Raw genomic sequence first — 17,500 nt, 5'->3', positions numbered from 1 at the left:
GAGATAATGTGATACGATATATGCACTGAAGATTGACAATGTAACGTCAATAATGACAAACTTCCATTGATATTAACAGCATCTCATAACTATGGTTCGGGATCGCAGATTTATTAGCAGGCGACTGCAAATTTAGACAGACTATGTCGTTTCCTTGCCAGTATCCTTGGCAGAAGAAAATGACAGGCACCCGTGTTTACCAAAAATCCTGCTCCTGTACCTGCCTCATAAGAAAAGAAAAAAAAAAATAGGGACAGGAGAAGCCACAGACACAAACAATGACCTAATCAAACATTTCCTGGCCACTGACAAACGCTCCAAAATTTCTTACTGCAGCCGTGAATCTGGAGGGGCAGTAGCATAAGTGCGGCTGATGTGTGTCAGTAATTGGCAGTATAGGTTGTTGGTTGGGGCATGAGCAAGTGGCGGGTGGTGGGTGGTCTTTTTGCCACTTTGGCATGTCATGGGGGTGGATATCTGTGCCATACTGCATTCATGTCAGCCTTTAGTTCATGTTGAATAGTTTTCCTCTTCGTCAAGAGTGGAGGCATTGGTGAAGGTCTTGATGATGATTAGGTAGCTGTCCAAGGGCATCGACTTTGGTTATAACGTCCTTCATGGGCAAGATATCGACATCTGGTATGGTCGCTTTTACACGTTTGGGTAAGCAGGGTAAGATCACTGGGAAAGCTGTCTGCGCAAGGTTGCAGGCGAGAGATATGGGTCATTTCCCTAAGGGCGAGCAATGCCTTTTGGTCCTCCAACATTTGTATAGAAAACTGAAAAAGTTGGCCTATGAGGGTGGATGATGAGGGCGAGTACTGCTGTAGGAGGAAGTGTTTGAGGGTGTCGTATGCAATAGGGGCATCAACTTTCTCACACAGCTAATCTGAGATTTCCGGGAAAGTGTCCTCAGGGATCTCGATGAGAATGTAATCTGATTTGGTGTTTGACTGAGTCACGCCTTGAGGGGAAAATGGATGTCAGCACGCTGGAACCAGGTGAATGCTTCTCCACTGGCAAAGGGAAACATTTTCCTTGAGGCAGCGTTTGCCAAAGAGGCAGGTTCAGTGGTGGGCATTGTCAAACATAGTGGGCAGGGTAGGAGGGAGCTGACACTCTGCTGGTCACCAATGTGCGAGCTAATAGTTAGGTTTTCAATGAGAGGTTAAGTAAATGCAACTAATTTTGTTCTAACAGACAATGAGCTTTTATAAAAGTTACCATGGAAAAGTCACAAAAATTCAATCATATAAAAAAGACAGGCTTATACCGGTTTTGTTAACAGTAATGTGTAGAGCGAGATATACAATAAAAACAAGAATACAGTGTATAATTCTGTGTGAAACATATGCTGTAAGGTATGAAAATTATTATAGATACCACCTGAGGTATATAATTACGCATAAAAAAGTTCAAAAGTGCGTGTTTAAACATTTTTGTATTAGATTCTTCATTTTATTTATAAAGAATAAAGATTCTTAATCAACAGTCATAGACACAAAAAGTTAATACATACACACACACACACACACACACATATATATATATATATATATATATATATATATATATGTATATATATATATATATATATATATATATATATATATATATATATATATATATATATATATATATACATATATATATATATATATATATATATATATATATATATATATATATATATATGTATATATATCCATCTATCTATCTATCTATCTATATATTTATATATATATATATATATATATATATATATATATATATATATATATATATATATATATATGTGTGTGTGTGTGTGTGTGTGTGTGTGTGTGTGTATGTGTGTGTGTTGCTAAAACCAGAACTAATTTCCGATTTAAATTACTGGTGATCTCATTTTGTCCCCAGAAATTGGCCGTTTTTATTATTATTATTATTATTATTATTATTATTATTATTATTATTATTATTATTATTATTATTATTATTATTATTATCACTAGCTATGCTGCAACCCTAGTTGGAAAAGCAGAATGCTTTAACCCCAATGGCTCCAAAAGGGAAAAAAGCCAGATGAGGAAAGGAGATAAGGAATTGAATAAACTATATGATATACAAAGAATCCTTGAAATAGAATATTTTAAGAAGAGGTACAACATTAAAACCGGTCTTTCATATATCAACTATGCAAATAGACTCGTGTCAGCCTGTTCAACATAAAAATATGCTGCAATTTTGAATTTTTATTTTTCCGATTGAACTACTCGATTAGGAAGATCATTCAACAACTTAGTCACAGCTGGAATAAAACTTAAAATACTGTGTAGTAATGAGCTTCATGATTGAGGTAATTTATAAAAGTTAACTACATGCCTAATATTACAAACAGGATGGAGCTGTCCGGGAGGATCTGAATGTGAAGGATGATCAAAATTATGAAAAATCTTATGTAACATGCATAACGAACTAATTGAACTACTGTGTCAGAGATTAATGTAGTTCGGGAATAAGAAATTAATTAGACAGTAAGTTCCTGTCAAACAAGTTAAGATGGAAATCAGCAGTTAAAGACTAAACAGAAGAACAATATTCGAGCTAAGGTAGAATGAAAGAATTAAAACACCTATTGATCACCAAAAATCTTAAATAACATTCCCAATAAACAGATTCTTTGTGCAAAAGAAAAAGACATATAACTTTGTTTCTCCAAAGTAAAAATGCAGTTGATATTCACCTCTACAATTTTAAAAGTCATACAGATTTAAAGAAACATTATCTATGCTGATATTAGGATGCTGAAGAGCAACTATCTATGACCTAAATAGTGACAAGGATTTATTATGATTCAACTTCATGTCCCATAATTTGCACCTTACACTAATTTAACTAGTTCATGTGAATTTAGTATAAAAAGTAATGGGTCAAGAAGATTACTTTGAGGAACACCAGACATCACATTCCTAAACTCAATATGACGCCCATCAACAAAAACCTTCGCAATCTGTTACATAAAAATACAATATTGATGTTAAGAAAAGACCCACCTAATCCCAACTGTTTGAGTTAAAAGACAAGGGCCTCATGTTTAACATGGTCAAATGCAGCACTAAAATCAAGACCAATCATAAAAACTTCCTGACAACAATCAAGATATTTCTGTATAGAATTTGGGATTATAAGTAAGGCATCACATGGTCCATGTCCTTTTTGAAAGCCTAATTACAATATAGGGAACAGGTGATTACCTTCAGCAAATCTATTTAGACGTTTTCCCAAAAGACGTTCAAAAAGTTGAGATGCTGTGGGAGTTATGGAAAGTAGACAGTAATCAGTTTGACTTCAGTTACTCCAAATACATTTATATATAGCAAAGTAACATTACCAATTCTCCAACAAGTGCTAGAAGCTCATCTGCCTGTTAAAATGTGCAAAATAACAAATAACTTCGGAGCTAAGAAATGTGAAGTTTTTATAAAAATATCTTAGGGGTCTTAGCCTTCATAAGCATCAAGGTTCATATTTCCATCGGAAATATGAACTTATTTAGTTAGTTTAGTCTCAGGGAAAAAGGGATAAGGAGGACCAAGTTTTTGATTACTCGGCTTACTGTCAAACACATCAGCCTTTGGACAATCAGTGTTTGAGCCATCTGATTTAAGAATAGGAGAAACTGTTGCATCTATACCAAAGAGTACAGATTTAATGTTAGGCCACCTCTTATGTTTCTTGTTCCTGAGTTGTACATGGAAAGGTTTCTTTTATGGTTAAATATATTTGTTTTCAGTTGGTATAAACTCTCTGAGTTAAAGCTCTAAGCTGAGCATAGTTACTCCAAGTCAAATATGATCTGTTACTTTTCCGGAAATCATAGGCCTCCTGCTTATCCCAATAAGCACACGTGCAATCATCATTGACCCATGGCTTGTCTTTCACTCTTTACCTCAGCACCAGAGATGGGATGCGCCTATCAATTATTTTGACTATCATAAAATTGTGACTAATTCAAACCTAAAACATCACTCAAAATACCGTTCCAGTCTGCTTGAGATTTTATATAAATATTACATGTGTATGATACACAAGGTAGAGACATTATCAGATGTTCCAAATGGTATAACCAATCTTACTTGCTATAACGGCAAGGAAGTAGGTGTATACAAAGTCCAACCAGTTACCAGACCCGTGACTCGTGAGTAGCTTCACCTATGCTTTGTTCATAGCCTGATTCAGATATGTCTAAAGTTCTTGAGCCATAGCGATCTGTTGGAGAAAGTGAATATAACCACTCCCTATGGTGAGAATTGACATCCCCCACAAAAACAAAAGAGATCTTTCTATCATATTCGTTTGTATTAGCCATAATGGTAAGAAGACAGTCGAAGATAGAATCCTCCATGTCGGGATTCCAGTAGATTGAACACAAATAGAAGCTGTTATGCCAGTCACAAACTTTTATTACCTAAATCTCATGATATCCACATTCATGGCAGGTCTTACTATAAAAGGCCATTCCCCTGGCGTTAGGAATGACATCTCGTTTTAGAATTATTGGTTTATAAAGAGCTCAGATGAGTTCCTCATACTAAAAAACAAAGTTTCTGAGCACAAAGGAAAATCATATTGTCTGGACACATCTTAATGGTGTTGAATATTTGCGTGATGACCATAATTATTGCAAAAGAGTAGACGACAATGCCTAAGTCTAGGATGTATTGATCCAGCAGTTCGCTCATTGTCTCCAGACAGCATAAGAATTAGTGACATTAAAAAGAAATATCACACTTAAAAACTAAATTAACAATAACAAAAATCAAAACGATGTATACAGCATTATAAATCAAGTGATAGATAAAACCAATACAATACAAGTAATAGGTCATGAAAAAATGGCCAGCGTGGTGGAGCCAATGGATCATATAGGGCTAAATCCCCTCTAGTATAGCCACTTCAACTGAAGGAGGTCAGTAAGGGGTGTTTTGAAAAGAAAAAAGAGAGATGAGGAAAAGACAACCGGGCATCCAATGCTCTTCTATTAAGCGTGCCCAGCATATCATAATGGGAAAAATATATTCTAAAGAAAGGAAAAAAAAGATAGAATTGTGTGCCCGATTGTACCCTCAAGCAAGAGAACTCTAACCGAGTACAGTAGAAAACCTTTTTAAAGAGCCTATTATTATTATTATTATTTTTATTATTATTATTATTATTATTATTATTATTATTATTATTAATTTTCAAGCTACAACCCTAGTTGGAAAAGCAGAATCCTATAAGCCCAGGGGATCCAACAGGAAAATAACCCAGTGAGGAAAGGAAACAAGGTAAAATAAAATATTTAAAAAACAGTAGCATTAAAATAAATATCTCCTATTTAAACTGTGAAGAGCTTTAACAAAACAAGAGGATAATAGAAAAGTGTGCCCAAGTGTACCCTCAAGCAAGAGAACTCTAAACCAAGACAGTGGAAGCTCATGGTAGGCACTATCCAAGACTACAGAACAGTGGTTTGATATTAGAGTGTCCTTTTCCCAGAAGAGCTGCTTACCATAAATATAAAGTCTCTTCTACACTTATCACGAGAAAAGTAGCTAGTTAAACTTTACAGTGTGAAAAGAAATTGTTTCTAATCTCAGCGTTGACAAGTGTATGAGGACAGAAGGGAAGGTGTAAAGAATAGGCCAGATTATTCTTTGTATGTGTAGGCAATGCGAAAATAAGGCATAACCAGAGAGGGGTTCAATATAATAATGTCTGGCCAGGGAGACGATGCTATAACTCTCATCGTGTATCTGGTGCCCTGCCCAACCATCTACTTACATATTCTGATCTATATTGATAATTCTGGAGATTCCTCTTACTATTTAGTTGTATACCCCACATCCATGTTCAGTATTTTAATGGAAATTTCCCATGTAACATGCAGTGATGAATTGCAAATCTAGAACAATACCTATCGATCGATATAAAGAATTGTGAGTGCCGAGCAAGAAAATACTCATTGATATTTTTCAATCTTCTATAGATTACCTGCGGCGGTGTTTTTTGGGGAGCGCCGCGGACCGAACATTGAGATTGAATTACTTGGTTAATTAGAGTGAGATATGTCACATGTACCATAATTTGGTCATTCTGCATCCAAGTTGGCCGCCCCACATTGTACGTGGTAGGTTCGTGGTATGCACAAATAAGCATATCGACAATCGCTAAAATGAATTTTTCTCTTCACGAACTCACTATGACGAGATGAAAAAAATAGAATAGAAATCAATTAGCATAAATTAAGGTAATGTGTCGCACTACATTTACAATAATCAAGGTACAGAGAATTTAACTTTGGTGTTGAGGATTTTACAAATTTTTGTTCAACAAACAACCGTTATTGGAGGTACTCTTTTTAAGCACAAGGACATCCATAAATATACATGGACTTCACCATGTGGCAAATACAAAAATCAAATAGATTATATAGCCATTAAAAAAAGATGGAAGTAGACCTCTGAGAAATATAAGAAGCCGTAGAGGTGCAGATACTGGTAGCGATCACCAGATCCTCATTGCCACTCTGAAATTAAAACTTAATTCCCCCAACAAGAATGCAGATAGAATACCTAGGTTTGTTACAACTAAGCTTCTAAAGGATGGACACAGAGAACCATTTACATTTGAATATGTGAATCTATTTGCAGACTAAAGACTTTGAGAGATGAAGAGCAGAAAATTAACAAAGAATGGTGTGATGTTATAAATATCTATCGGTCAGTTGTTTGTGGAGTTTTGGGACATGCAGTTATAAGCAGAAACTCACGGATATTAAATAACACTTGAGATACTAGAAAAAGTAGAAAAATACAGAAACTAATAGTTGAAAGTTTTCGAGGAAGTAATGAAAATGACAAGGTAGAATATGCTAAGTATTCCAGTATTCATAGTGTGGTCAAAAGAAAAGCCAGGGATGACTGGAGAGAATATTTAGACAGTAATTCAGATGAGGCTAATAAAGCTATGAATTCAGGGAGTGATTATGGTGTAAGAATTGCTCATATAATTATTAATCAAATCACTATGGGAACAAAGAAGGAACATCTACTCATTAAAAGGAGGTATGGATCAGTTATAAAAACAAAAGATGAAGAAAGGCAACGTAAGATGGAAGACTTTAGAGAGGTCATGAATAGGAGATATGACAGGAATAATTTGATTAATATACCTGAAGCTGATGAAAACCTTGATGTACCTATGAATGAATTCCACATGTTTGAAGTCGAAGCTATTCCTGAAAAATTCAAGAGATGGAAATCCCATGAGTACAATGGAATAAGTGCTGAGATGATATCGGCCGAAAATGAAATGACTCCCAGAATACTTACAATATTATTTTGTAGCGTGTGGTGTGAAAGGTGAAATCTGAAGAATGGAAACTAGGAGTGTTGGGGGAAATGGCAAAAAAAGAAGATCCTACGTTTTGCAATAATTACAGATGCATCACACTTACGTAAGTTGTCATGAAAATATATAGTATGCTTATTCTAATAACACTAGAGAGAAATATTTATGAAAAGCTGAGAGATGAACAAGCATGATTTAGAAAAGGTAAAAGTTATACTAACCAAATTTTTAAACTAAATAGATTATAGAATTACACTTTTGATGTGTTTAAGGACTATAAAAAAGACTTTGATAGTGTGTGCCAGATAATTTTACGGAAAGTCCTGTGGCATTATGGAGTTCATTTTGAATATGTAAATTCTATTCAGTCTATTCTTGAGCAGACCAGTTCCAAAGTTAATGTTAGTGGAGTTCTGTCAAATGAATTTCCATTGCCCAATGGATTTTATAAGACATAGAACACTTGGGGACGGTGGAGAAGGAATTGACTGAATAGCAAATTAGCAGATCTAGATTATGTTGATAATGGTGACCTTATTTGCAGAACACTAAACGCTTTATGGGATGTATATTGTCCTTACGGAGTGTAGTACACGCCATGTACAAGGTAGCGACAAGCTGCATATACTATTTGAGAGAGCATGCACCTGCTATAATCACATGAGTGGAAGTCAATACTAGACTACTCGTTCTCGACAGGGCATGCGCAAAGTGGGCCATTTTTACAACAGTACTAAAATGTCGCAATTTTTCACTCACCCACACGCATCTCTGGAAGGAGAGACCCCGTTCAGTTCAAGTACAACATTAACATATACACCCTTCAACAAGTGTGCTTACCCCACACATGCATTGGGTCCCATTACTATCTGTAGATATGCTATTAGAACATAATATGCAACAAATGAACCACATTCTAACAAGAATTGACAATGTCCTAGATTTAGTATGTGTGAATGAGGTGAATTATGTTAAAGAAATAATACCGTATAATACGGGAATTTCAGACCACAATGTTGCAGAATTAATAGTCCAATCCAAAGCAAGTGAACGCACAGATAAACAAAGCACGAAAGGATGGGAAGGATATGGAAAATACAATTTTTATAGTAAGAATATAAAATAGTCAGAAATAAATGAAGAATTGAACAAAGATAAAAAATGTATTCGTAAGTGATAATATACAGGTAAATACGGATATATTTTACAATATACTGCAGAAAATTGTTGAGAAATATGTACCAAGAAAAAAACAAAAAAAAAAAAAAACATCAGATATGCATACCAAGAGACAGAAGGATCTTATTTCAGATAATTGGAAAGTGGAAAAAAAGTCTTGGCAAAAGAAAAAATGTAAGGAAAATGATGTAAATAAATAGTAAGATAGAAAATGCAGAGCAAAAGATTATACAATCGAAAGAAAATGAAATAAAAGGACTTAAAAGAAAGGACATTTCAAAATATAAAAAAAACCAAAGTACTTTACTCCTATGCAAAAAAGATGAATAAAGGGAGATTAGAAATAGGCCCTCTAAGAATTGAAGGACGGTTACCGAATAAAAAAAAAGAAATATGCAATATATTAGCAGAAAAATATAAAAGTGAATTCACGCCAAAAATTGAAAATGAGAATAATGAAACAGAAATGAGAAAAGAAAATATTGAATATCTAACGGATATAGATATCAATAAAGCAGATATTGTGCAGTATATAAGCAAAATTAAAAATGGATCGGCCGGACCTGGTGGAGTTCCAGCGATTTTGTTAAAAAAAATTGTACACACTATCGGGAAATCGCTTGCAATACTGCTCAGACAAAGTATAGATATGAGCGAGATATATGTTAAAAATAAATTAGCATATATAACCCCTATTTTCAAAAGTGGATGAAGAATTGAGACAAGCAACTAAAGACATGTTAGTCTAACATCACATATTATGAAAGTGTATGAAAGGGTAATAAAAAAGAAAATAATGAATCATTTGGTTAAAAATAATTCATCTAATATAGGTCAACAAAGTTTTGTGCCCGGAAAAAGTACACAAAGCCAACTGATAGCACACTATAAAAGCATATACAAAAATATGTTAATGGAAAAGACACGGAAGTGATCTATCTAGAATTTGCAAAAGCCTTTACCAAGGTTGATCATAATATATTAGAGAAAAAAGTGAGAAAACATAATATTGTGGGAAAGATAGGAAAATGAGTACAAGAATTTCTGCAAAACAGAAAACAGATAGTGGTTGCAAATGGCGAGAAATCAGATGATGCTCAGGTAATATCTACAGTACATGGTATGGTATTAGCTGCACTGCTGTTTGTTATGATCTCAGACATAGACTGTAATCTTAAAGACTCTGGAGTGAAAAGTTTCGTCGATGACACAAGACTAAGTAGAGAAATTAATTGTGATGAAGATAGGAACTCATTACAAAGAGATTTAAACAAAATATATGAATGGGCAGAGATATATAGGATGGTATTTAACTCCGATAAATTCGAATCAATAAATTATGGAAACAGAGAAAGAATGGTATATGCATACAGGGGACCTAATAACGAGACAATCACAAACAAGGAAGCAATTAAAGAACTTGGTGTCATGTTACAGGAATATGTTATGCAATGACCAAATAGCAACACTGTTGGCTAAATGTAAAGCAAAAATGGGAATGCTATTCAGACACTTTAAAACAAGAAATGCTGAACACATGATTATGCTGTACAAAACTTATGTACCTAGTACACTCGAGTACTTCAATATGATATGGTACCCACACTACCAAAAGAATATTGCACAAATAGAGAGTCCACAAAGGTCTTTTACTGCTAGAATAGAAGAAGTTAAGGACTTTGACTACTGGGAAAGACTGCAATTTTTAAGATTATACAGCCTAGAAAGGAGAAGAGAACGCTATATGATAATACAAGCACAGAAGCAAATCGAAAGAATTACTGAAAACATCATGGAGCTAGAAATATCAGAAAGAGCAAGTTGAGGTAGATTAATAGTTCTCAAATTATACCAGGAAAACTAAGGAAGGCACACAGGACATTAATCCACTACGCACCAGCATCGATAATGCAGCGACTAATTGATGCGCTGCCAGCTCATCTAAGAAACATATCAGGAGTGAGCATAGATGTGTTTAAGAATAAGCTCGATAAATACCTAACATACATCCTAGACCATCGAACACTGGAAGATGCAAAATACACCGGAAGATGTATTAGCAACTCTCTGGTGGATATACGAGGTGCCTCACACTGAGGGACCTAGGGGAACCCAAACAGAATGAGGCAATAAGGATAAGGTAAGGTAAAGGGCCCCAAAGTTTGGGTTAACCCCATAATTCATAACCCCATATAGGGAGCTTTATGGGTGCACGAGTATGCGCATGTGCGCCACCTAGTGATGGGTGTGAGAATCTTGTTCTATTCCCTCATCGACTGCACTGGTTTGGTGTCCCCGGGTTGCAAGGTTCAACAGCCACTGGGTTGTCATTGTGCCCGTGTTGGTATTACCGAAAGTGCGGGTGACGACAGACGCGCATGTTGCACGTGCAAAAGACTCATCCCAGAAATGCGACCCATGGTATGTGGTAGACAGGCAGTAGGTCTTATCCCCATCGGAAGTAAAAACGAAATCTTATGACCTGTTTATGAATAAATGGGCTTTGACCCCAAAACTGGGTAAACCTCGGTAATCGTACTGCTATATACGGACCCCTCTGGCTGCAGGTGCAAATGTGCATGGACACCTTGTGGTGAGTGGTGAAAGCCTGCTCTGTCCAATTGCTGGCTGCACTGGTTTGGTGCCCCCTTGTTACACCGTTCGGGTGCCAGGGGGTCCCCAGTGGTCCGATGACGCAATTTCCGGCCGTGCACGTGCCCACACAAGCCCACTTGGCACGTGAGCTCTAGTTGTGCCTGATATACGACCTATGCCAAGTGGTGGCCGAGGGGTTGGCCTGTAACTTCATGGAGTTCAACAGGAATCTATCCTCGAAATTTTCAGCAAATCAACAAAAAGTATTTCTCGAAAAAAGTCCCATTGACCTCACATGGGAAATTTCCATTGCACGTGGCTTGTGATTTCGATTTTTCACAGGGTAGCCACTCATACAGGCATGTGCTTCCGTCTCCTTGACCCAAACCCTGATATTGTTATGACGTTAGAACCATAGGTTTTAGCGGGACTCAAAATGACCAAATCTCCAATACTTTATATTTTTTGTCCTTTGGAGAGGTAGCTCAGTAATATTTTCAACGGAAAATCAAATGCTAAAGAATATGATTTTACCTATTGAATCTCAATCTTCGATTACAATATTTCAATATATGTAATAGAATAAGAAACTACATCTATATATCTTATTTTCATCAATACATGAATAGGTCTTTGGTATAAAAAGAAAAGCTTTAGGGTGAATCATCGTTATCAGAGGAGTTGTGATCAATGGAAAATGAGTCAATGAAAATTAGATAGAATAGGAGTAGTAAATATTTAGTCCATTTCCTCATAATTGCCTGTTTATCTTCAGCCTACATTTAGTCATTCGCGGTTAAGGTAATTCTTGTTCTGTAATATATATATATATATATATATATATATATATATATATATATATATATATATATATATATATATATGTATATATATATATATATATATATATATATATATATATATATAATATTATTTATATATATATATATATTTATATATATATATATATATATATATATATATATATATATATATATATATATATATATATATATATTTATATATATATATTTATATATATATATATATATATATATATATATATATATATATATATATATATATATATATATATTGCATATATATATATATATATGTATATATATATATATATATATATATATATATATATATATATATATATATATATATATATATATATTGCATTATGCCTTATTTGCCTTGTTCTATGTTTGGGTTCCTCCAGGTCCCTCAGTGTGAGGAACCTCGTATATCCACCAGAGAGTTGCTTATGCATCTTCCGGTGTATCTTGCATCTTCAAGTCTTGGATGGTTTGGGATGCATCTTAGGTGATTATCGAGCTTATTCTTAAACACATCTACGCTGACTCCTGATATGTTTCTTATATGAGCTGGCAGAGAATTAAATAGTCGCTGCATTATCGATGCTGGTGTGTAGTAGATTAATGTCCTGTGTGCCTTCCTGAGTTTTCCTTGTATATATATTAAGCTACCTTAGCTTGCTCTTTCTGATATTTTTAGCTCCATGATGTTTTCAGTAATTCCTTCGATTTGTTTCCATGCTTGTATTATCATGTAGCATTCTCTTCTCCTTTCTAGACTGTATAATCTTAAAAATTGCAGTCTTTGCCAGTAGTCAAGGTCCTTAACTTCTTCTATTCTAGCAGTAAAGGACCTTCGTACACTCTCTATTTCTGCAATATCCTTTTGGTAGTGTGGATACCATATTTACATTGAAGTACTTGAGTGTAGTAGGTACATAAGTTTTGTACAGCATAATCATGTGTTCAGCTTTTCTTGTTTTAAAGTGTCTGAATAGCATTCCCATTTTTGCTTTACATTCAGCCAACAGTGTTGCTATTTGGTCGTTGCATAACATATTCCTGTTTAACATTACACCACGTTCTTTAATTGTTTCCTTGTTTGTGATTGTCTCGTTATTAGGTCCCCTGTATGCATATAACATTCTTTCTTTGTTTCCATAATTTATTGATTCGAATTTATTGGAGTTAAATACCATCCTATATATCTCCGCCCATTCATATATTTTGTTTAGATCTCTTTGTAATGAGTTCCTATCTTCATCACAAGTAATTTCTCTACTTATTCCTGTGTCATCGGCGAAACTTCTCACAACAGTCTTTAACATTACAGTCTACGCCTGAGATCTTAATAACAAACAACAGTGCAGCTAATACAGTACCTTATGGCACGCCAGATATTACCTGAGCTTCATCTGATTCCTCGTCATTTGCAACCACTATCTGTTTTCTGTTTTGTAGAAATTCTATTATTAATTTTCCTAACTTTCCCTTAATTATCATGCTTTCTCATTTTTGTCTCTAATATATTATGGTCTACCTTGTCAAAGGCTTTTTCAAAATCTAGATATACCACATCTGTGCCTTTTTCACTTATCATATTTTTATATATGTTTTCATAGTGTGCTATCAGTTGGGTTTGTGTACTTTTTCCGGGCACTAAACCGTGTTGACCTATATCAAATAAATTATTTCTAACCAAATGATTCATTATTTTCTTTTTTATTACCTTTTCATACACTTTCATAATGTGATATTAGACTAACAGGTCTATAATTGCTTGCCTCTAGTCTTGATTTACTTTAGAAAATAGGGGTTATATAAGCTAATTTATGTTTAACATATATCTCGCTCCTATCTACACTTTGTGTTAGCAGTATTGCAAGCGGCTTCGCGATAGTGTGTGTAGTTTTTTTAACAAAACCTCCGGAACTCCATCTGGCTCGGCTGCTGACCCATTCTTAATTTCGCTTATAGCCTGCACAATATCTGCTTCATTAATATCTATATCCGTTAGATATTCAATATTTTCTTTTCTCATTTCTGTTTCATTATTCACATTCGCAATTCTTGGTGTGAATTCAGTCTTAGAGAGAGAGAGAGAGAGAGAGAGAGAGAGAGAGAGAGAGAGAGAGAGAGAGAGAGAGAGAGAGAGAGAGAGAGAGATAAATCTAAGATATTGTTCACTGAAAATCTAGAGAAACCAAAAGTAAGGCTCATGGAAAAATATTTAGAGATTGTTAATGGGGCAGAAACCAAAACACAGATAAGCTTGATATGGAGGGCTTTTGCTAAACATAAATGTGGATTTCTCGAGAATATCTTTTAGAAGACGACTAGCTACCTGATAAAGAAAAAAAAAAAAATACAGATTTGGGTTACCGAAAGGATCGAAAAATCCATTTAGTAGATAGAACAAGAGTAATTAAATTCGATTGGAGAAGGAAAAGTTTCCATGTTCTTAAATTTGAAATTTGATCATGAAAATCATATTACCAGTAAAGATAACATGAAAAGAAAATTTCTTGTAGATAAAACATCCTTAAAAAGAGCATATATATATATATATATATATATATATATATATATATATATATATATATATATATATATATAAATTATTTTGGGAAGAAGCATTTTACAAGCACGCTATGCAGAATTTAAAGGTGATGACTATTTGCATGTGGAAAATAAATCTACTATTCTCTAAGAATTAATTTATTTAGCCAGGTAGTCTGGCCAGTATTAAATTATTATATCAGAAGCTTGGAGCTTTTGTAATGTGTTCGAACATAATCTAGTTACAACTCAAAGAGCTATGAAAACAATATTGATAGGAATAACACTAAGAGACAGGAAGAGAGCAACATGGATACGAGTGCAAACTAAAGTAGAGGATATTCTAACATGTAAGAAACAGAGATGAATATGGGCAGACAGTAGATGGACAATACAAATAACAGAATGGGTCCCTAGAGATGGCAAACGATGCAAAGGAAGGAAGAGAAGACGATGAAATGATAAGTTACGATAAATTGCTGGTATAGACTGACATCGAAATATCATAAGCAGATTTCTGTGGAACGACTTTTCTGAGGCCTTTGTCATTCAGCGGATTAGTTAATGTTGTTGATGATGAGGCTGATGATGATGATGATGAAATGTATATATATATATATATATATATATATATATATATATATATATATATATATATATATATATATAAATATACATACATATATATATATATATATATATATATATATATATATATATATATATATATCTATCTATATATATATATATATATATATATATATATATATATATATATATATATATATATATATATATATATATATATATATATATATATATATATTTATATATATATGCATATATATATATATATATATATATATATATATATATATATATATATATATATATATATATATATATATAAACCTTGAGTAATGGATTGCACCCTGCAATAAATTACTTTGGGTAACTATTCATTATCCGAACTCCGTAAGTCACAAAGATTTCCTCGTTAAACATCATATGTGTACATTGTTAATAATGGCCATCTTTCTTCGTAGGAATTTAAGTATTTTTGTTCTGGTAACCTTCCCTTAAAAGGTTTCTTCTTTATACATTTTAAACAATAAACGGTATTCCATTACACATTATTTCTATACATTTTGGTGAATCTTTTCTTATGCTATTTTTCAATATTGAATGATGAAGTAAGATACATAATTTGCTTTTAGGTAAATATCGTGAATAAGCTGCTGGTCTGTTTCTAAGGCATTATGTTCATTGAAATCACAAAGTGTTTAGTAAATATGTTCATGAGGCTAGGGAGGATTCATTACAATTGTGTCAAAAAGTAAAAATCCTGACATTTTGGTGACACAACGAATAGTAGAAATTCTTCATTATCTGTGGCAATAAATCTTGGCTGAACGACCCATGAATATAAAATTTCCATTTAGCGTAAGTTACGTCTGAATTATAATCATTTCCTGATATTTCAGCTTAAAAGTTGATTTGCGTGTAAATTGTTAAGAAGGAAACAGTTGCTTAATGATAGTGATACTAGGGACGTTTAAACGTTATTGATAAAGTGACTTGCATCCAAAATTAATTTTAACATTGATAAGGTGAAAGTTCGGGTCATAATTTTTTCTGGGTATCTTTAGATTATAAATATAAAGTCATCTCCAGTAGATAATAATAATAATAATAATAATAATAATAATAATAATAATAATAATAATAATAATAATAATAATAATAATAATAATAATAACCTCTTGAAGCCCTTGGGCGATAATAATAATAATAATAATAATAATAATAATAATAATAATAATAATAATAATAATAATAATAATAACCTCCTAAAGCCCTTGGGCTTATAGCATCTTACTTTTCCAGCTACGGTTATAGCTTGGCTAATAATAATAATAATAATAATAATAATAATAATAATAATAATAATAATAATAATAATAATAATAATAATAATAATACTTGAAAAGTAGGACTAAACTCAGGCAGAACTGTTGAGAATGATTTTATTTTCTTATAATACACAAATTTTTAATAATGATTCCCCATCTTTTAAGTCAGTATTTAAGAAAAAACATTCTTTATTACGTGTAAAAATGACATAAGAAAATAAAAATTCGAGATAGGAATTCCCTTGGTGGGTTCCAGTGTATTAGTTTTCCTCCATAATCTTATTTAGACTTTTCTTCCTTAATTTCGAAGTAGTTGTTATTACTCTATACCTCTAACCGTTTATGCCACATGATTTCTCGACCTGTGGTAGTCTATATGTTAAATATCCTGTTTGGTAATCATTATCTCTGCCAACAAAGTTAGGAGGTTATGTTTTCTCCCCTGTTTGTGCATTTGTTTGTGAACAACTTCCTGGCCCAAATTACAATAGTAAACTGATGAAACTTGCAGGGATTATATTTTTTGTAAAAAGCTGGAATTGATCAAATTTTTCAATGTCAAGGTCAAAGATCAAGGTCACAGTAAAGCAAAATATCCAATTCACGTAATCAGCCATAACTTTGAACATTGTTGTCACAGAAACTTCAAACTTGGTTCATATTTGAGTGTATGGAAATCCACGCGAATAATTACATGTTAAGATCAAAGCTAAAGGTCTAATTCGAGCAAAAGGCTGAGAAATATGCTGCCGTTGTGGATGTCTGCGCTCTACCGAGTGGCCCTTTAGTTCCTTTATATTTAATTTCTGAATGCTTCACCTTTTTTATCAAAAATCTTTACACAACTTTTATAGGCCATATGAAATTAGACTGAAAAAGAAATTCCCTTGGTGAGATTCAGTGTATCAAGCGGTCATGAATTTATAAGGTACTGTACAGTACTGAGCCTACCAAGCACAGGTTTTATTTTGGCAATATTTATTTTGTTCTACTTCATAGGTCATAGTGTTAGATCTTAAAGGGAAGAAAATAAAGGCCACTGGTACAATCCGA

This window comes from Palaemon carinicauda, chromosome 12 (assembly GCF_036898095.1).
Source record: "Palaemon carinicauda isolate YSFRI2023 chromosome 12, ASM3689809v2, whole genome shotgun sequence".
Taxonomy (NCBI): Eukaryota; Metazoa; Arthropoda; class Malacostraca; order Decapoda; family Palaemonidae; genus Palaemon; species Palaemon carinicauda.
The sequence above is the reverse complement of the archived record's forward strand: the minus strand, read 5'-3'. Positions refer to the sequence as shown.